The sequence below is a fragment of the Pseudorasbora parva genome, chromosome 6 (genome assembly GCF_024679245.1).
Source record: "Pseudorasbora parva isolate DD20220531a chromosome 6, ASM2467924v1, whole genome shotgun sequence".
Taxonomy (NCBI): Eukaryota; Metazoa; Chordata; class Actinopteri; order Cypriniformes; family Gobionidae; genus Pseudorasbora; species Pseudorasbora parva.
This window is the reverse complement of record NC_090177.1, coordinates 39,133,925-39,149,087: the sequence shown is the minus strand read 5'-3', so window position 1 is coordinate 39,149,087 and position 15,163 is coordinate 39,133,925.

Here is a 15,163-nt window from a genome sequence, read left to right as displayed (position 1 = left end):
CGATGTTTTTTTTTTCGATCAGCTGTTTGTGTAATGAGCGCTTCCACACCGAACGCGAATGTGCTGAGGCGAAAAAACGAGATTTATTTTTTTCGTTTCAAAGTCGATTTTTTTTTTTATTCTAGCGGCGACAAAAACGGCTTCAACCAATCACATAAAAGGAAACAAAGGTGACGAAATGTCCAGTTGATGTCACAAGCTATTCAATCAACTTTAACCTTTGCCAGGCATGGCATTTTCTCGTGAGATTACAGCTGTAAGCTGTACAGCTGCAGCTGTGTTTGCATTGTGGTATATGGTGGCTACTGCATGCTACAGACAGCAATAACTTATAACCTTTTATAAATAGGTGATTTTTTTCTAAACATTGTGTCCGGGATTATGGAAAGTGAACGTGTTGCCATCAGTAGGCTACATCTGTGGCACTGAAATGTTTACATTGTGACTCGACTGGAAACATCTGCTCGGATCGATTGATTCCCTGAAGTGCGCGGTTTGTCTCGTCAGATGCGCTGCCGTCTCTGGAGGAAATCCTCAAATTGTCTTTAGAAAGTAAGTGCTGAACCGGCCACGATAAAGTTTTAGCTCCTGTACAAGATTAGCATCCTCCCCTTCAGACTCTCTGTTCTATAAGACTGGCTGCACCCAAAACCTTCTTCTCGGTCCTTTAAATAAAATGAAAAGCTTGTCTTCACTGAATGATGAAGCGCCTGCGTTTTCTCAGCGGTCGCCGTGAATGTTTTGGAATGTTTCGCATGCTAAATATTCGCTTATTCGTTACGCTTTTTCGCTACGCGTCTGGTGTGAAAGGACCTTAAGGCAGCTTCATATACCACAATGCAATACGATTGTGACGTCACCACATATCATGTTTAATTTACCCCACCACAAACAACTATGATTTTTCTAATATTTTTTTTTACATTTAAAACAACCCAAACACACCTATATACTTATAAAACGCTGCATTAAACAATTTTGTAAAGGAAAAAAATAAGTAAGAAATAACCTCCATAGTGGTTTTCAAGTCATCAAGGGCTTGGGGTGTTCCAGTTCAGTCCATTGCAAAGGTTCGGCCAGTAGTGGGCACTCATGCAACGTAAGCAATGGTGCACATCCGAGTGAACGAGACGGAGGGAAGTTAGCGAGTGAATGGCAAGGGGGTAATCTAGCGCTCGGAAAGTGTTCCACCCATAGGGGCGGCCATTGCTAACCAAGCCATCACCTGCTGTTAGCATCCCATTGACTCCCATTCATTTTTGAGTCACTTTGACAGTGAATAACTTTACATCTGAGGCATTTAAAGACTCCATTTGTCCATTGTTTATTTCTAAAGAAACACGACAATGCATAAAAGGCTCCGTTACCTTGTATCTTACACTATCACCCCGTAGAAGCTGCTTTTGTAAAAATAGACTAACGATTGCGTCATAACCAACGCGACTCTGTCGCACAGTTGAGAAATTACCGTATAGACAGGAGGAGACGCTCAGAAGCAATCTTTTACTGTCTATGAGACAGTCAGTGGGACGTGGAGACATAAAGTCTGATAAAGTCAAGGGGGGAGAATGGGGAGAAGCCCATAGTGAGCCAAAAGCAACGGGAGAAAATATTTAAACAACGTGATTCAGATTTCACTTTCCACAACTACTAGAAGACCTACAGCTGTTAGACAGGTTGCTCACGTCACATCTACATCGTCAAGCTCAGTCTGAGCCTGCGCAGTTCGCTCAGCCATTAGGAAGTGAGTGCCCCTAGGTTGACTTCATTTTTTCGCCGTTGACGTCAATGGGATCGCTCTGTCCATTTCTTTTACTGTCTATGGTGAATGGCATAATTTAAAAAAAGGACGTGGGGTGATGACATCACCGTTTCACAAAATATACGGATTGACTGTCTGTTTCATAATGATCCACTCTGGGACCCGGTTTCAAAAAAATACCGGTTTCCTAAAACGGTGGATTTTTTGCGTATACAGCTAAACGTGTCTCTCTGTGGACGGTGCCGCAGATAACTTTGAAAGGTATGTAATGGATTACAATCATCCAATCAGCTGTTAGATTTAAGTACACAATTACACTCTAAAAATAATTCAGTGGCTTAGTAAATATCACAGTAAACATTAACTTTATTAACTTAATAAAATCTTTAAATATAATTTATTTGATGTTTTGAGTTGAAAATACCAAATAATTGACTAAAAATCCAACAGTTAATTTCGTCTAAAATGTACAGTTATATTTAAACTTATGTAAATTATAACTGTATGTAATTGATTTCACTGCTTTATAATGTACTCAATTTTTTAGTGTAAAAAATGTTTCACCAAAACCAAAAAAAGTAAATCATATTAAAAGTTTTTGTTGTAGACAATACCAATTTAGGTAAACCAATGACCAAGCAAAGCTTTATTTTGTTCAGTCTGTGGTGTAAAAGGTCACATTAGGTAGCTATTAAAGAAAAAAATATGCAAGTAAAACATGGTTAGGTCAAGTGTCTGAGTAATTTTGGTCCCAATTTGTTTATACATTTTTCTGGTAGAAAGAATTTTTGGGTATTATATGTCACAGTTTACTTTATTTTGCTATCCTCGCTTACATAAATTAACTATGGTGTCCTGAACCGACTGGTAAAACAATTATATCTGCTGTCTGAATCATTTTTGGTTTGACTGTACTTGACTAACCATTGATTTATACTTCTACAACTCTTAATGTCTGCTGATTCGACAACGTTCTCTGCATTTGTTGCATGCGAATGGTCATTTGTAGGGTGTGTAGAACGTAAACACATTACATAAGTTCAGTTGTATGTGCTAAGTTAATAACCAGATAATTTTACAATGTCAGAAATGCACTATGAGTCACTCTCGTACTGAGTTTCACTGTGGCACTAGTCAGGTCGCTTCCTTTTGGGAAGTTCCTGATAATCCTTTAAATAGTCATAAACATTTAATTGGTCAAGCACACTGAGCTCTGCCGAATGTGGACAGAACATCACCCTGACTACTGCCATATCTAAATATCAGACACAATGCAATTCATAATCTCAGACATCCCTACATGACACATACCATTTAAATCCTTATTTTTATTTCTGTCCCACATGAGGGAGTTTTATGTTTCATTGTATGATATTTTGTATGTTTATTGCGTTCTTTTTATGTTGCACTGTTATTCTGATTGCCATTGTTCATGGAAAAGCCAATTTTAAAGAACATCATGTGAATATAAATTGCCACATTATTTAAATTATATTATTATTATTATAACATTCAGAAAAAAAGGTAGATTTAAAGGCACAATATGTAAGATATTTGGATTAAAATATCCAAAAAACACTAGAAAAAATGTTATAGATTTTGTTGACTTGTGTACTTCCATTATCCAAAATGTTTCCAAGAATGTTAAGATCCAGAGAAATAAGTGAATTTAACAGGACGCGGTGCATCGCTTATCAGTGACAAAACACCCGTTACCCTCGACTTGCGGATTATTTTGTAGAAACCATGGAAACACCAAAGACGCTTTAATATATGATGTGTTTTATTAGACATGTGAGCAACTGTTTGGATCATTTATCGACAGTAAACTAACTGTGTTGAGCTGGAGAACAATCATTAGTCTTATTGTAAAAATCTGCTTTTCTGGATTTACCGTGAGTACCATTTTTTACCATGCTAATATCGCTCTAGCTCAATGCAGTGCGAACAAGTGTCTCATAGTAGCAACAAGTGAAGTAACATTATAACAACTTTCAACACACTCAAATGTGTGTAATATGATAAAACAGTGCTGCGTTACCACACACATGAGCGGAAGAAGCGGAAGCAGCGACTGTGGAATAATAAAAGCTCTGCGTAATCAAGGCTTCATCAAGCTACGCCTTTTTTTAAATGAGAGAACTCTAGCGACGAAAAATTACATTTTGTGGCTTTAAGTAGCTTAATTCAATTTGTATAAATATATATATATATATATATATATATATATATATATATATATATATATATATATATATATATATATATATATATATATATATATATTTAAATCATTTGTTAATGGTGACACTTATGAACTACAAAATATCCAGGCACCATTAAAATGTCATCATATACCTGAAACATTTGAAAAAAATTTTTACAGTCTTAAAAGTGATATCTAAAGATACACTGTAACTTTCTGCCATCTAGCGTTAATAAACAAAACGGCATCCATTTAGCAGAATAACATTGTTTTGGTAGCTTTACCCATTAATAGACACAATAAATTCCAGCACAGGGCTAAAACAACTGAGCCTTCACAAAAGAAAATGCTTTACAATGAACTCTGTTAGAGAGCTACATATGGCAATTGATCTGTTTAATAAAACACCTTAATCACCTGTTGAGTCAAAACACCATTTATTTGTCACATTTTCAACATTTCAAATCCCTTAATTCTCACTATCTGAAAAGCCAAGCCAATGTTGATTCTTGTTTTATTACGAGCTCTGTAGCGTTCTCTTTTTTTTCCTTTTGTCTGTTTGCGTTTTGTTTCTCCCAGAGGGAGCGACTTTTATTTCTTTGTAGATATGATGAGACACACACGAGCGAGGGACGTAGTATCTGTGCAATTTCCCACAAAACCATCCCATCAGGTCTAAAATATAAACACTTATGACGGGTTTACCATAATGAATCAGGGACACAAACTGATGCCAAAGAACTAGTATGGATGAAAGCCAACTGTGCTGCCGCCTTGTGTCACCTGTGTCGGGAAAAAAAAAGTCAAGTCCAGTCACATTTATTTATAGAGCGTGTTTTACAAAACCGATTGTTTCAAAGCAGCTTCACAGTGTTAACAGGAAAATAAAGCAACATAATTTCGTTTTGGAGATAACGGCTATGGTCATGAGCTGTGGGTCATGACCGAAAGGACAAGATCCCGGATACAGGCGGCTGAAATGAGCTTTCTCCGCAGGGTGGCTGGGCGCTCCCTTAGAGATAGGGTGAGAAGCTCGGTCACTCGGGAGGAGCTCAGAGTAGAGCCGTTGCTCCTTCACATCGAGAGGAGCCAGCTGAGGTGGCTCGGGCATCTATTTCGGATGCCTCCTGGACGCCTTCCCAGGGAGGTGTTCTGGGCACATCCCACCGGGAGGAGGCCCCGGGGAAGACCCAGGACACGCTGGAGGGATTATGTCTCCAGGCTGGCCTGGGAACGCCTCGGGGTACCCCCGGAGGAGCTGGAGGAAGTGGCCAGAGAGAAGGAAGTCTGGGCGTCTCTGCTTAGACTGTTGCCCCCGCGACCCGGCCCCGGATAAGCGGAAGATGATGGATGGATGGATGGATGGATGGAGATAACGGCAATGTTACCAGCTCATTTCAATTGTCATATAGTGTCAATGCGGGCAGATCAGTAATATAGTTGAATTTTAGTGTCCCCAACTGAGCAAGCCAAAAGCCAAAGGCGACAGTGACTAGGAACCAAATCTCCTTCAGGGCCAGGATGGAGAAAAAAACCTTGAGAGAAACCAGACTCAGCCGGGGTGCCAGTTCTCTTCTGGCCAAAGAAACAAACAGTGTATGATTATAATTCTGGCAACTTTACAGGTCAAAAGTCATATTAGATCAGTAGATATTTCGTAAGATTATTCGAAAGATTGGAGTCGTCATGGCGAGACGAATTTAATGAATGTTGTGCCGATGCAGCATTAACAGGGGAGTTTAATTGAGAGGTTCTCTGCAGATCCTTCAGGGATGCGCTGGTCATTTCCAGACGGAGGGCCACCATCCGATCCGGACATGGCCCGGATCCGGCCGACTGCAGTAAACCTCAGGATAAACAGAGAGACTAACATTAGTGTAGATGCCGTTCTTCTTATGATGTAACGAGTACATCAGGCGGACCTAATTAATGCAGCGCCTGAACACACCAAAAGGACTGCAGGTGACTGTCAACTAGCACGCGTGTCCTGCGCCTGCGTGTAAAGAAGATAACTGTGTATTTAAGCAGATATATTTGTCTATATTCGTCATTCAAAAAGGGTAAGCCAAAGTAAGACTGCAGGTATACAAGCCATAAACAAAGCAGCGCTTGCTTACCGTTCTGAACATCAATCATGCTGATCACTTTCTTTATTCCAATCTTCTCATGTTGTTCTGAAAATATGTGCGCAGTGTTGCTCAGGTAAGATGGCAAAAATTGTCCGGCTTTGACTTACTTGCTTGCCTTTATCACTTTTGATGACTCGTTTGCAAAGCTGAACAGCCAATCAGAGTTTTCTTTCTCACATGTCGAATCCCCCCCAAACAAACAAAAAAAAGACGACAAGCACCAACATTGCGAAAACAGTTGGCAAATGCTCAAAAATGGCCCGAATTGGTCCGACCTGCCTTGAACCAATTTTAATTTTGGAAGAAGGGTTGATTATCTATTGACTTAATTTTGAACAAAAAAAAGTTACATAATTCACTGTCAGAAAAAAGGTACAGTGCTGTCACTGGGACGGTACCCTAAGGTACAAAACTGAAAAGGTACTAATATGTTAGCCTAGAAATCTAGACGCCCCCTAGCGGCAGCAAATTTAATTTGCCCGCGAGTGTCGTCTAGGAACTCTCAATACACTTCTGAGCTGTATTCCCCTAACTCTTGCCGGACCAATCACATCGTGTATAGAGTCGGTGTGCGGGGCTTAACATAATGACGGCCGAGTTGCGTTTGCGTGCTTCTAGTAAACAAAGAAACTGGCGAACGGCGGTCTTTCGAATCAGCTTTGACCGCGACTCTGGAAGACTTGGAGTTAAGCTTTTCTCTGAGAAAAGGACAAAGAACGGCACTGAAGTCATTCTTAAGAAGGGAAGATGTGTTCAGAGTTTAGCCGACCGGATACGGCGAATGTTTAATCTGTCAACGAGCTCTGCTTCACCTTCGTTGCTCTGGTTGGTGTAGCGCTATCCTATCGCGTGCAGAGGGAGTTTGAAAGACAACCGTTTATCCACCCCTCGGATTGAGCTGTCAATGGAGAGTTTCCAGACCAAACATCTTGATGTGGGTCTGGCTTGTCAGGCTACTTATATGTACCTTTAAGGTACTAATATGTATTTCACGAGTTCCCACTTACATCAAATTAAATAGAGTAAAGATTATGCGTATTTGGCGTGCTGTCCAGGGGAGGGCTCCGGGCTCGGATTTTTGCCCGAACCCAGAGTATCCCCCCCCTTTGGTAAAGATACTCTATAACTAGACTGTAATGTTTTATGGATTGTGATAGCATCTAATGAGGGTTTATTAAATTGAAGTGAGGAGATGGGGTGGTGGAGGGATGCCAAAATGAAAATGGTCAACGAGAGGAGGTAAATCTGTAGTATAAGTACACCTCCTATCGTTGATCAGATTGATTAGCTTACCATGCTCCACCTGTGTTTAATTAGGTTTAATTATCTGACGTGCTCCCCTTGTTAATTAGGTTTGATTAGCTGACGGCTCCGTTGTTTAATTATCTTAAGTGCTCCTCCCGAAATTAGTTAATAAAACTTCACTTCACGAGTTCCCACTTACATCAAATTAAATAGAGTAAAGATTATGCGTATTTGGCGTGCTGTCCAGGGGAGGGCTCCGGGCTCGGATTTTTGCCCGAACCCAGAGTATCCCCCAAAATGCAAGGAGTGGAGGACAGCCACCAGAAAAACCCCCAAATACGCAGAAAAATTGGTGGGCTGATAATTTGAGAGGCCTGGCTGCTAGACCAGGAGAGCCCGTGTTGCCTCGCTGCTTCGGGCGGACGGGTTCTACTGGCTAAAGGAAACTGGGCGTTGGAAGATCGATCGGGAAAGCTCTTGCCGCGTCTGAGGGGGGCCAGGCTCACTGCAACAGACGGGAAAGAACCCTACCGGACGATGGATGAGGAGAATTTTTGTAAAATTACCGATCGGGAGGGCCCTTTGCAACGTCTGAGGGGGGTCCGGCTCACTGCAACAGACGAGAAGCGAGCTCTTCCGGCTGATAAATGAGGAACATCCTCAAAATCAGAGAGGCCGATGGGAAGGCTCTTACAACATCTGAGGGGGGCCGGGCTCACTGCAACAGACGAGAAAAACCCTACCGGACGATAAATGAGGAGCGGCCTAGAATTTGGCGTACCGATCGGGAAGGCTCTTTATCGAGTCTGAGGGGGGCCTGGCTCACTGCAACAGACGTAAGACGAGCTCTTCCGGCTGATAAATGAGGAGCATCCTCAAAATCAGGGGGGCAGATTGGGAAGGCTTCTTACAGCATCTGAGGGGGGTCAGGCTCACTGCAACAGATTAAAAAGAAGACCCTACTGAACGATAGAGGAGGAGCAGCCTAGAATTTGGCGTACCGATCGGGAAGGCTCTCTACCAAGTCTGAGGGGGGCCTGGCTCACTGCAACAGATGTAAAATGAGCTCTTCCAGCTGATAAATGAGGAGCATCCTCAAAATCAGCGGGGTAGATTGGGAAGGCTTCTTACGGCGTCTGAGGGGGCCAGGCTCACTGCAACAGATGGGAAAAAACCCTACCGGCCGATTAAATTAGGAGCGGTCTTGAATAAAATTACCGATCGGAAAGGCTCTTGCAACGTCTGAGGGGGGCCAGGCTCACTGCAACAGACGAGAAACAAGCTGTACCAGCTGATAATGAGGAGCATCCTCAAATCAGAAGGACCGATTAGGAAGGGAAACCATCCCTAATGGCCGATAAATGAGGAGCTTCCTCAAATTAAGATGACCAATCGGGAAAGCTCTTGCAATGTCTGAGGGGGGCCCGGCTCACTGCAACAAACGAAAAAACCTTACCGTCCGGAGAAAGAGCGCACAACGAGATACAAACCCCACCGACCAATAAATGAGGAGCATCCTCAAATTGGAAAGACCGATCGGGAAGGTTCTTGCAACGTCTGAGGGGGGCCGGGCTCACTGCAACAGACGAGAAACTAACCCTAATGGCCGATAAATGAGGAGCTTCCTCAAATTAAGATGACCAATCGGGAAAGCTCTTGCAATGTCTGAGGGGGGCCCGACTCACTGCAACAAACGAAAAAACCTTACCGTCCGGAGAAAGAGCGCGCAACGAGATTCAACATGCGCGAAGTTTGAAAACCGTCGATCGGGGGCTCAAGCCGCATCTGACGGGAGATTAGAATCACAGCGTCAGATGAGTGAGCCCTACCAAATTGATAAATGGGGCGTCGAAATTAAAAAGAAAGACTGACCGAGGGGGCCCACCCAGCTTCTGCCAGGAGCAGATTCCTGGCATCAGATGAGTGGGTACTATCGGCCGACGGTACGGAGAAAGAGATGGGGAAACACCCGCCAGGAGAGCTTTCACTGCATTCGACGGGAGATCAATGCTCACTGCAATCGGAAAGGGAAGCTTCACCGGACGGAAAAGAAAAGATGGATAGTGACTGAGAGGCTCTGACGGCATCCGATGGGAGATTAAGACTCATTGCTTCCAATAGGGGAGCCTCGCCAGATGGATAAGGGAGAAAATTAGCCAGAGAAACTGAGCTCCTGTGGGAGCAGAGGGAACAGCACTGCTGTGGAAGTGGTGAAAATTAGTCAGAGAAACTGAGCTCCTGCGGGAGCAGAGGAAACAGCACTGCTGTGGCAGTGGAGAAAATTAGTCAGAGAAACTGAGCTCTTGCGGGAGCAGAGGAAACAGCACTGCTGCGGCAGTGGAGAAAATTAGCCAGAGAAACTGAGCTCCTGCGGGAGCAGAGGAAACAGCACTGCTGCGGCAGTGGTGAAATTAGCCAGAGAAACTGAGCTCCTGCGGGAGCAGAGGAAACAGCACTGCTGCGGCAGTGGAGAAAATTAGTCAGAGAAACTGAGCTCCTGCGGGAGCAGAGGAAACAGCACTGCTGTGGAGAAAATTAGTCAGAGAAACTGAGCTCCTGCGGGAGCAGAGGAAACAGCACTGCTGCGGCAGTGGTGAAATTAGCCAGAAAAACTGAGCTCCTGCGGGAGCAGAGGAAACAGCACTGCTGCGGCAGTGGAGAAAATTAGCCAGAGAAACTGAGCTCCTGTGGGAGTAGAGGGAACGGCACTGCTGCGGCAGTGGAGAAAGTTTAGCCAGAGTAACTGAGCTCCGTGTGAGCAGAGGGAACAGCACTGCTGCTGCTGTGGAGAAAATTAGCCGGAGAAACAGAGCTCCTGTGGGAGCAGAGGGAACGGCACTGCTGCTGCTGTGGAGAAAATTAGCTGGAGAAACTCAGCTCCTGTGGGAGCAGAGGGAACAGCACTGCTGCTGCTGTGGAGAAAATTAGGCGGAGAAACTCAGCTCCTGCGGGAACTGAAGGAACGGCACATGAATGCTGATGAAGCGGTATGAGTTGAGTTTATAAATAGCTTAAACTTTTGTTAGGAAAATTCTTGTTTCTTGAGCATTTGGAGTTAGCCTAGCAGCGTGAGTGTGCAGGTGGGGCGACCTGCCTGAAGCCATCCATGCCAAAATGAAAATGGTCAACGAGAGGAGGTAAATCTGTAGTATAAGTACACCTCCTATCGTTGATCAGATTGATTAGCTTACCATGCTCCACCTGTGTTTAATTAGGTTTAATTATCTGACGTGCTCCCCTTGTTAATTAGGTTTGATTAGCTGACGGCTCCGTTGTTTAATTATCTTAAGTGCTCCTCCCGAAATTAGTTAATAAAACTTCACTTAGGGGTTAGTTAGGTCCAAAGATGTACCTTTTTACTTTTGTACCTTAGGGTACCGCCCCAGTGACAGCACTGTACCTTTTTTTCTGAGAGCGTAGTATTCCTTTAACAGAATTTCCCCTCATCATTTAAAAAATAGTGGTTGTTACAACAAACAATTTAAAATGCCCAAATGAGTTCCTAAATAAGCTTTGTCCCACTGAGGTGCACATTTAGAAGAAAACGTCCTATAAAGAATTGTAAAGGTTTCTATTAGGCACTTTTGTAACTTTTAATGATTCCTATCACTTTATGGATTTAGTTTTAATTAATTAATTTTAAATGTTATTAATTAAACAGGTCATGTGATCACACACCCACACACAAAAAAAACATTCAGCATTTAAGATCGTTCTCCTTATATATAAACGTTTTGGAATAGAGGGTTTTTTAAAACAAGATTTCAATTTAGAATCCATTTGGGGGGGGGGGAAAATGTACACCTGCTTGCTTAAACTTTTCACCTGATAAAAGAAAGTGAAATTAATGACTGGGATATGATCAAGCTGTCAAACATAACAAATACAAACTCTCAGTGTTGAGTGGGAGTAACGTTGTTCATGTTCAAGCTGTCAGCCCGTAATAACTGTTGAGCTGAGGGAAGGAAAGGGCACCACCTACACACATTCCATCTGTGAAAGACAAAGACAGGCAAATGTTTGCATATGATTAATAGAGGTTTCATTCATAACGTTAAAATCTTACTGTAGGTGAACAGCGAGTATATACCTTCAACACCAATTATGTCAGGGCAATGACACTGGTTCCACTAAGAGTACACGACCTAAATGTTTTATTCATTTGTGTCGTGACTTTTTTTAAAACAACATGGTGTGGACCCTTCTAGTTTGGTTTCAAATGTTACAAAGAGGTAAAGATTGTCCTCTAGTGGACAGAATGCAAAATGATGTCCCGCAATATCTTAACTATGAGAAAAGTGTCTAATTCTCACGACCAACAGTGACTTTTAAAGATGTTCATCATTCCATTTTAGTTGTATCAGTAAAAACAACAACGGATGAGTTTCGCTTCCTGCTGCTCTAAAGAGCTTGAGACACAAAGCAAAGATTATTCTGTTCATTTATGTTTTGGATGTTACCTAGAGTGCAACAAGACTCTTCTTTTTTGTCCCCTTACATTAATAATGGATTCTTTTGGTCTGTCAATCAAAAAAACAACACACCAAATAATGAATAATATGAAAGCATGCCATTGGTTGTTTTTGATTATTTTAACTATGACACAGCAAAATAGGCAGATATGCATTCTGATTATTTTCAAAGTACGTACTTGACTGTAGGCAAATATTTAAATTATTTGGGAGGTCATGTTTTTTAAGTGAGGTCTCACGTCACAGAGCATTCCAGCACCAAATTTTTTGTAATTTTTTTTTATCAAAGCAGAATCTAAACAGACTAGGATCCAGGTAGGATTGTATCCATTAAAAGATTTTTTAAGTGAGGTCTCACGTCACAGAGCATTCCAGCACCAAATTTTTTGTAATTTTTTTTTATCAAAGCAGAATCTAAACAGACTAGGATCCAGGTAGGATTGTATCCATTAAAAGATCTGGTATAGTGTTTAACAATTGTTTAACAATTGTATGTCTACTGAAATGAAGAAAGGAGACTTTAGCGGTTATTAGATGGAATATGTTTGACTTACTCTGTATCTGTCTAGTATTAGTAAATATATATAGGCTATAAAATGATTAATCTCAATTAATCACATCTAAGAAAAAAGTTTGTGTGTGTGTGTGTGTGTGTGTGTGTGTGTGTGTGTGTGTGTGTGTGTGTGTGTGTGTGTGTGTGTGTGCTATGTATAATTATATATATATTTGCATGTATATTGGCTACTGTGTATATATAATTTCTCATTAATGCAATTTCCTAATCTACCAATCACATGGCAGATGCTTCAATGCATTTAGGGGTGTGGTCCTGGTCAAGACAATCTCCTGAACTCCAAACTGAATGTCAGAATGGGAAAGAAAGGTGATTTAAGCAATTTTGAGCATGGCTGTTGGTGTCAGACGGGCCAGTCTGAGTATTTCACAATCTGCTCAGTTACTGGGATTTTCACACACAACCATTTCTAGGGTTTACAAAGAATGGTGTGAAAAGGGAAAAACATCCAGTATGCGGCAGTCCTGTGGGCGAAAATGCCTTGTTGATGCGAGAGGTCAGAGGAGAATGGGCCGACTGATTCAAGCTGATAGAAGAGCAACTTTGACTGAAATAACCACTCGTTACAACCGAGGTATGCAGCAAAGCATTTGTGAAGCCACAACACGCACAACCTTGAGGCGGATGGGCTACAACAGCAGAAGACCCCACCGGGTACCACTCATCTCCACTACAAATAGGAAAAGGAGGCTACAATTTGCACAAGCTCACCAAAATTGGACAGTTGAAGACTGGAAAAATGTTGCCTGGTCTGATGAGACTCGATTTCTGTTGAGACATTCAGATGGTAGAGTCAGAATTTGGCGTAAACAGAACGAGAACATGGATCCATCATGCCTTGTTACCACTGTGCAGGCTGGTGGTGGTGGTGTAATGGTGTGGGGATGTTTTATTGGCACACTTTAGACCCCTTAGTGCTAATTGGGCATCGTTTAAATGCCACGGCCTACCTGAGCATTGTTTCTGACCATGTCCATCCCTTTATGACCACCATGTACCCATCCTCTGATGGCTTCTTCAAGCAGGATAATGCACCATGTCACAAAGCTCGAATCATTTCAAATTGGTTTCTAGAACATGACAATGGCCCTCATTTATCAAAAGTGCGTACACCAAATTTCCAGTGTACACCTTGCATACACCCAAATCCACGGTGACTTTGAGATTTATCAATATAGACGGTGGCGTACGGCACGCTCAAATCCTACGCCAGCTCAGGAGGTGGTGTACGCACGTTTTGAGAAAAACAATTCTTAACACCACAAAAACGCACTGACAAAGATATGCTATATTATGACCCACTGTAAACAACAACAACAACATAGTAATTATAAACTTCAGTGTTTATTTTTGTGCAACATGGACTTCAATATTTAATTTGTGTGACTTTACAAAGCATTTGATTCGTAGGCATGTATTCCTCCAGTTGCGAGCCTGTGCGCTTTACCTGACGGTTCAGGGTTAGGCCCGGCCGCTGCGCACGGACTGGGACTGAAAACAATTAAGACTGACAAAATAATAAAAATGACATTCTTCTTCTTTTAAATAATAATAATAAAATAAATAATAACGACATTCTTCTTCTAAATAAAAATAAGCGTCATTAATAATAAAAATCATAATAAGAATAAGCTTACAAATTGTCATGCAATTATTAATGTGAATGAATGGTAGGCTACTCCACATCACATTATCATCACTATCATACACCCCATTACATGTGACTTGATACGAAATTAAATGCTAATTGTTTCAAAACATTAAAATAATGCATTGTGATATGTAATTTCTCATCCAAACAGCTTTAAACTGCTGGAGTGCGCTTCTCAACCCCCACACTATTAACAGTACTCGTCATTTGGGTCCATATTTTGTTTTTGTGGATGCCTTTAATCCCACTCTTTAAACTCCCAAATAAAAGCATTTCGTTTTTTTTCACCTGGTGATGGTCTCGAGCTCCATATCGGAGAAGTTTAGCTTCTTTGCCATCTTCGGTGTGTCCATGGCGTAAAAAAAGGGCGTTGGGGAGGTGAAGACTTGAATATAACCCGTTCTCACTCCCAAGGCGTCAAAATCCGAAGCATAGTCAAGTGCCTTCCGCGTCACAATTAAGACGCTAAAGGTGCCCCTGGGCGTCATTTTGCGACGCGTTGGGTGCTCCATTCATTACAATGATAAACCTTTGCCGTCATAAACAGACGCATTTAATTATTTGCGTTTATAAAAGCAGACATGATTTTATTAATATTTAAAGGCTACTTTTATATTTTGGAGCAACTAACTCCACTCCTACCCTAAACCTACCCACATCTTAACAATATAAAACACATACCAGGCAAATAAATGTACAGTCACAGGTATTTATTGCAAAAACTGACCAAAGCAGTCTAAAAGTATTAACTCATGTTGCATTCCAAGTCTTCTGAAGTCATACCATATCTTCATTCATTTTCAGCCGCGGCATTTATCAAGGGCAAGTATTGCGTACACCTGGACTGCAGAGGTGCGCACAGCTTCATAAATCAGGCGGTGAGAGGAGTGTAAGCATAATCTTACGCCAACATATACGCCCGTTTCTACGCAAGATTGATAAATGAGGGCCAAATGAGTTCAATGTACTAAAATGGCCTAGCCTAGAAATCTAGATGCACCCTAGCGGCAAACAATCTAATCTGCCCGCGAGTTTCGTCTAGCAACTCTCAATACAGTTCTGAGCTGTAAACGCAAAACTCTGGTCGGGCCAATCACGAGTCGGTGGGGGGGGGCTTAACATAA